Genomic DNA, 7,406 nt, shown 5'->3' with positions numbered 1-7,406 from the left:
GCCCCTTCTAACTTCATTTTGTTCCAAAATTTCAAAGAGTATTTAAAAGAAATATGTGTATCCCTTTAGGGCTTCTGGTGTGCTGCTTTGGATTAACACTGGACTATGAACCACAAAATTGGCACTTCACACTCACCAGCGGCTCCTCAGAATCCCTGTTGTTGTTGTTAAGTGCCGTCGAGTCGGTTCCGACCCATAGCAACTCTTAACAGGGTTTCTGAGGCTGTAATCTTTATGGGAGCAGAAAGCCTCATCTTTTTCCCCCGCAGAACAGCTGGTAGTTTCGAATGATTCGTAACCACTACGCTACCAGAACTCCTTGTGTAAGGCCCTATACAGGGTTGCTATGAGTTGGAACTTAACAACAGGATGCCCAAACTTCCATTTTGTTATGGTGTAAATAGAAGAGCACAGAATTATTTGGGAAAGGGTAGAGATGTAGAAACACCATACCAATGCACATACTGACTAGATATTATGGGCCTGAGAAAAATGTGGACCATTAAGGTAAGAAACTGCAGAATTTAAATCAGTTCCAAGCAAAAGGAACCTTCAACTAAAGTTTTGGGCTTTATCAACAGTAAGCCCCTTAGAGAGCATTTTCACCAGATCCTAAATGAATAACTATGGTAAATAATAGAAGTGACCACACTTCATGCTCTTTGTAGTTTGAAGTAAATATTGATTCTTAAGTTAACAGTTTAATGAAATTAATATTAGCATCCTGGCACAAGATAATTCACTTTAAACCCTCCACCTATTACTTATTTACATGTTAATCACACACTTCAAGTTCTGTTTCATATTAATAAATGAGGAAATGAGGCAAGTAGACCTACTCTGGCCCTTGTGGCCAAAAATTTTGTATGGAAAAGACAAAATGAATAAATTCTGTCTTTTTGTAGATTACCTTCTCTCCTAGGAGTAATTTTATCCACGTGTGTTGCTCTTTACTGATGCATGTTCACAAATCCCATTACTTGTTAAATAAATCTCCAACACATCTTAAAGCTTAATTTTATGCGTATCCATTAGTTTAAATTACCATATGTATTTTTATCAATAAGATATCAGAGACATACACTAACATTTTAAATAAGTAGTATTACAGTGATGTTGCTACATATAATTTAATTCCAATCACCTCTCTGGTATGTGACAGGACAGAGAAAGATGAAAATGAAAATGAAACAAAATTGCTTGAAAATTGGCCTGGTCCCCTGGTTAGATAAATAAGCTTACTATATTCTGATGATTTCATTTGAGATCCCAAGTGTAATTTTGATTAAAATACCATACAATTGAAATTAAGTTAATTAAAAAAAAAACAGTGCTCTGAAAGTATTTTAGTGGTATTGCTTCATTTCATTCTGTAAATGTTATCACCTCTATTATTCCCACACCTTAGTTTCTAGTTATGTTAGCCTTTTAAAACTCCAATGAGATTTTTTAGAACAGTTGTTTTGTAGGTGCCTTCTAGTTATTTCCTACTCAGAGAACTGCCATGTGCGCCAGGGTGAAATACTCTCTGGTCCTGCCCCATAGTAAAAAAAGAAAAAAAAAAAAAAATTATGTTTGAATCCATTGTTTTGTTACTTTATCAGTTGAGCTTTTTGGGGTCTTCCTCTACTTAGCTGACACTCTGCTTTTCCAACCATGATGGTCTTCTTCAGGCTCCAATCCCTCTGATAATATGTTAAAAGTATGAAAGGCAAAGTCTCATCATCCTGGATTCTAAGGAGCATTCTGGCTTTACTTCTTCCAATATGGATTTGTTCAATCTTCTGGCAGTCCATAATATTTCAATATTCTTCAGAAATACCATAATTTAAATGCATCAGTTCTTCTACAGTCTTCCTTATTCACTTGCATGTGAGGCATGTGAAAATACCATAAACTTGGTCAGGTGCACCTTGGCCCTCAAATTGATTTCTTTGCTCTTGAACACTTTAAAGATATCTTGTGAAGCAAATTTGCCTAATGCAATACATCATTTGATTTCTTGACTGCTGCTTCCATGAGCAGTGATTGCGGATTCAACCAAACTGAAGTTTTAGACAACTTCAATTTTTCTGCATTCATCATGATATTATTTATTGGTCTAGTTGATCTTCATAAGTATTTCAAGTCCTGTTTGCTTTTAGCAAGTACTATTGTGTCATCTGCATAGCTCAGGTTATTAATGAATTTTCCTCCAATCCTGATGCTGTGTTCTTGATATAGTCCAGCTTCTCAGATTAGATACTCATCATTCATATTAAATAAATACAATGAAAACATATAACCCTTACACAAATCGTTCCTGTTGTTAAACCATTCAGTATTCCCTTGTTGTTTTCTAAAGACTGACTCTTGGTTTATGTACAGGTTCCTCATGAGTACAATTAAGTGTTCTGGATTAACCATTTTCTGAAATGTTATCCAAAATTGGTTATAATCCACATAACTGAAAATATTTGTATATTCAATAAAGCACAAGTAAACATCTTTCTGGTATTTTCTGCTCTCAGTCAAGAACCATCTCATTCCAGTAATGATATCCCTTAATCCACATCCTTTTCTGAATCCAGATTGAATTTCTGGCAGCATCTTGTCTATGTACTCTGGCAATAGTTTATCAATGATCTTTACCAAAGTGTTACTTATATTTGATATTAATGATAATATTAAATGATTCCCACATTCATTGGGACACCTGTCTTTGGAATGGGCACAAATATGGATCTCTTCTAATTAACTGGTCAAGTAGCTGTCTTCCAACTTTCTTGACCTAGGCAAATGAATGCCTCCATTGCTGCATCTGCTATTCATAAGATTTTCAGTGACTAAAGATTTGGAAGTAGTTCATCTCTCCTTCTTCCTATTCTGTCTTCGTCTGGAAGCTCATCTGAAACCTGTCCACCTGCTGGTATTTTAAATACCTGTGGCATAGCTTCCAGATTCACAGCAACTACAAGTCACCACAGTATGACAAGCTGATAGATGAGTGGAGGAAGACTCATTAACAACCTGCAATATGCAGATGATACAACCTTGCTTGCTGAAAGTGTTTGGTGAGGTGGAGGGTCAGAGAAAAAGAGGAAGACCCCCAACAAGATGAAATGGCAAACTGGCAGCATCAATGGGCTCAAGGGTGACAACAATTGTGAGGATGGCCCAGGACTGGGCAGTGTTTCATTCTGTTGTGCATAGAGTCGCTATGAGTCAGTACTGACTCGATGACACCTAACAACAACAACAGTGCTGCATCAGTTTGTTGAAACATTTCAATTTGTATGCCATCAATTCCTGATGCCTTGTTGTCTGCCAATGCCTTCAGTGTTATTTGAACTTATCCCTCCAATACCATCTGTTCTTGATCATATGGCACCTCTTTAAATGATTGAACATAGACCAATTCTTTTTGGTAAAGTGACTGTATTCCTTCCATCTGCTTTAATGTTTCAAGTGGCATTTCATATTTTACTCCTGTTGTTGTTAAGTGCCATTGAGTATGTTCTGACACTGTATAGAGATTCTGAGGCACAGTTGGCAAGTTTGAATCTTGCAAATCAAATTATTTGCAGTCCTGGGCATTAGCCCACAGCACCAAATTTTTCAAATCGAGGCATGAGTTTTTCCTTCAGTTCTCTCAACTACAGAAATGCTGAACATGTTCTTCTGTTTTGGTTTTCTAACTCCAGTTCTTTGCATATTTCATTACAATATTTGACTTTGTCTTCTAGAGCTACCCTTTGACATCTTCTGTCCAGCTCCTGTCCGTCCTCATTTCTTGCATTCGCTTTAGCTTATCTACACTCAACAGTACATTTCAAAGTCTCTTCTGACTTCCACTTTTGTCTTTTCTTTTTTCCTGTCTTTTTAATGACCTTTTGCTTTCCTTACATATGATATTCTTGATGTCATCCCACAACTCTTTTGGTCTTCAGTTATAAGTGTCTAAAGTATCAAATCTATTCTTGAGATGGTCTCTGAATTCATGTGGGATATATTCAAAGTCATATTTAAGCTCTCTTCTTAGAATTATTTTAATTTTATTCAGCTTCACCCTAAATTTGCACATGAGCAATGGATGATCTGTTCCAAAGTCGACTCCTGACCTTGTTTTGGGTGATGATATTGAGCGTCTCCGTTGTCTCTTTCAATAGATCTCTGTGTATTTCATCTGGTGAGTTTCACTTATGTATTTGAAAAAAGTATTCACAATGAAGAATCATTGGTGTTGTGAAATTCAATAACATGTGGCATATTTTTACTAAGCCACATTTTCCAACTAGGAATCCTTCCTCTTCATCTGTAGCTTTCTGATTCCAATCACCCCTATTTATCAATGCATCATGAATGAATTTTTCATAAATTTCAAACTGAAGAAGTCTTCAATTTCACCACCAGTGACTTTAGAATTTAGTGGATAAATTTGAATAATGGGATTAGTTGATCTTCCATGTAGACATATGGATATTGTCCTATCAAAATCAGCATTGCACTTCAAGATAGATTTTGAAATGTTCTTTGTGACTATGAATGCAACACCATACCTCTTCAATTTCCTAGTCCCTTTCTTCCAATTTCCCTAGATTCATACCATTCCACGTTCCAATTATTAGTGGATGATTGCAGTTTTTTTTTTTTTTTTTCTCATTTTGAGTTGTGCCTCATCAACAAATGAAGGTTCTGAAAGTTTTGCTTCATTCACAGAATTATGGTCAACCCTACTTGGAGGTGTCAACTCTTCCATAGTCAAATTTTGAGTATTTTCCAACCTCAGGTGCTCATTTCCAGCACTGTATCTGACAAGGTTCTGATGTTGTTCATAAGGTTTTCAGAGGCTAGGTATTCAGAAATGGTCTCCTCCTTCTTGGCCGTCTGTTTTAGTATGGAAGCGCTACTGAAACCTGAATACCATAGGTGACCCTGCTGTGATTTAAACTACTGGTGGCGTAGGTTACAGCAACGCAGCAATATGCAAGCCACCATAGTAGGACACAATGACAGGCATGTGGTGGTGTAGACAGTCGGTTTACATTCTTATCACTTGTTTTTGAATACCTTTTTAATTCAATATTTTTAGAATAGAATGGGTATGTCTTAGTTATAAAGCCTGCCATCTTGTGTTTTAAATAGATTCATGCTAAAGGGGGAGGGAGGTGTGAAACTTACCAATAATTTAACACCATCTTGCTTCTGCTTTTGAAAAGAAAGGCCTAAGATTACATCTTATCATCTATATTTATTCATGTGATGGTGGTAGTTATGTGCCGTGAAGTCAGTTCCGACTCATAGAGACCCTGTACTGTAAATCTTTATGGGAGCAGAAAGCCTCATCTTTCTCCCGCGGAACACCTGGTAGTTTTGAACTGCTGACCTTTTGATTTGCAGCCCGATTTGTAACCACTACACTACAAGAGCTCCTATATAGAATCTATTTTCTCCAAAATGATTTGTTTTGTGCACCCTAGAGTACCAGTACTTGAACCTCCAAATAGCTCTGTGGAATTGGCTAAGAGTTTAGTCATTACTCAACAGTGCCTTTCTGAGAAACTGAATCCACCACAGGGACTTATCTCAGTGGCAAGGAGATCTGATCTACTATAGAATACTGACTACTGAGCAAGTCGTTGTTGTTAAGTGCTGTCAAGTTGGTTCCGACCCATAGTGACTCTATAGGGTTTCAGAGGAGCAGCCGATGAACTTGAACCACCAAACTTGCAGTTCAAACGTCTTTGCAGTCCAGTGCATTAATCCACAGCACCACACCAGGACTCCACTGAGCAAGTAGGGCACCATATACAGGTTGCTCAGCAACAACAGGACGTTATAGAAGTCAACTGTGTCAATCCACCAAACTCTAATCTTCAGACAATTGCTTAAAGTTTTGGATTTTTGAATAATTATGCAATTAGATCCTAACGTGTTAATTGTGTCTGTATCAGAGAGCAATCTTCATGATAAATGTTTATTAGGAAATTCAACCCTTTCATTTATAAATAGAGTAATAAAGACTCATTGTTAGTATTGTGAAAGAGTGGCATCAGTTCAATGATCCATAAAATGTGCAAAGCAAAAGCATTGTGGGAAACATTGGGAATTACTCTGGCCTGAGGGCTTTTGACCTCAAGTTCCTGACCTCTGGTTTCTGACAGGAAAAAAAGAAAAAAAATGTCAGCAGAACATTCTAGAAGGACATCATACTGCCAGGCTGACAAAATAATGTGTTCTTCCTAGAGTATAAGATAAAGAGGAAAACAGAATTACTGTTTTGATCTCAATTTTAACTTTGTTAATGTGCTTTTTTTTCGTTTCTTCTTCCCATATTTGTAGGTCTCACCCCTCTGGGTAAAATTTTCTTTATCTGTAGTCTGATCAGATTACAGCTCAAATTAAATGAAATATCTGTCTCTATGGATCCTAAAAGAATGAACAAAGCATTAAACATACTATGTTTTATACAATAAGTATCAGATGCTCAAACCCTATCATTTAACCTTGAATACTAAGGGAACACCTAGAAATCTCTTCATTGATTGAGTGAAAATGAATTAATCTATCATTTCAGGGCACTCTATTTCCCTGTAGCTTCTCCTACTTGAGATTCATTCTGGTTCTTAGACATTTTAAACATATGTATCAATTCATCAGTGATTCTATAAATTATTTGGTCTTCTACAAGTCTTCTCTAACCTAAATACTTCCACTCTCTAATTTTAAGTATTGATACTGTTAAGTAATCTCAACTACACTTTACTTAGTGTTATAACTATTCTTATTGTATTGACTAATACGATTGTGCAGTCCCACTTTATCTTCACTGTCCTGTTCCTCTGTTAGAATTTTATTTTATTCCAGCCAGGTTGTTTGTTTCTCTAAGTCAACTTTAATTTTGTTTTTCCCATACCAACACATCTCAGAAGGCCCCCATTGATAGTGTACCCATATATTTCATTTCCCAGTGGCAATACTATTTTTCTATATGGTACCTGGTAGTTTGTGCGTTATTTATATATGGAAACTTGTTCAACAAGAAGAATATCAGTAACATCTATAGGCTTACATCAAAGTCTTGTTTTATCTTAATATTGGGATTCTTATTCCTGAATCTGTGAATCCTTGTCAAAGTACTTTTCTTAAATAATTAGTGGCATAATCAATCATGCTTATTCAGTATAACTTATTGAAATCTGTGAAAAATGTATAATCAATATTAAGTGCAAAGGTAATGTTTAGAATCCTCCCACAAATAGTATTAACATGGATCTTGATGAAGTTAGGTGTCTAGATGGAAAATCTTAGAATAGAGTTAAGTAAACCTAATGAAAATAGAATTGCAAATAATTAATGAGCAGAATCACCACAAATAAATCTAAACATCATTTTATGGTGGTGTTTAGAGTCTTTTTTTTTTTTTT

This window comes from Chrysochloris asiatica, unplaced genomic scaffold (genome assembly GCF_000296735.1).
Source record: "Chrysochloris asiatica unplaced genomic scaffold, ChrAsi1.0 scaffold00282, whole genome shotgun sequence".
Taxonomy (NCBI): domain Eukaryota; kingdom Metazoa; phylum Chordata; class Mammalia; order Afrosoricida; family Chrysochloridae; genus Chrysochloris; species Chrysochloris asiatica.
The sequence above is the reverse complement of the archived record's forward strand: the minus strand, read 5'-3'. Positions refer to the sequence as shown.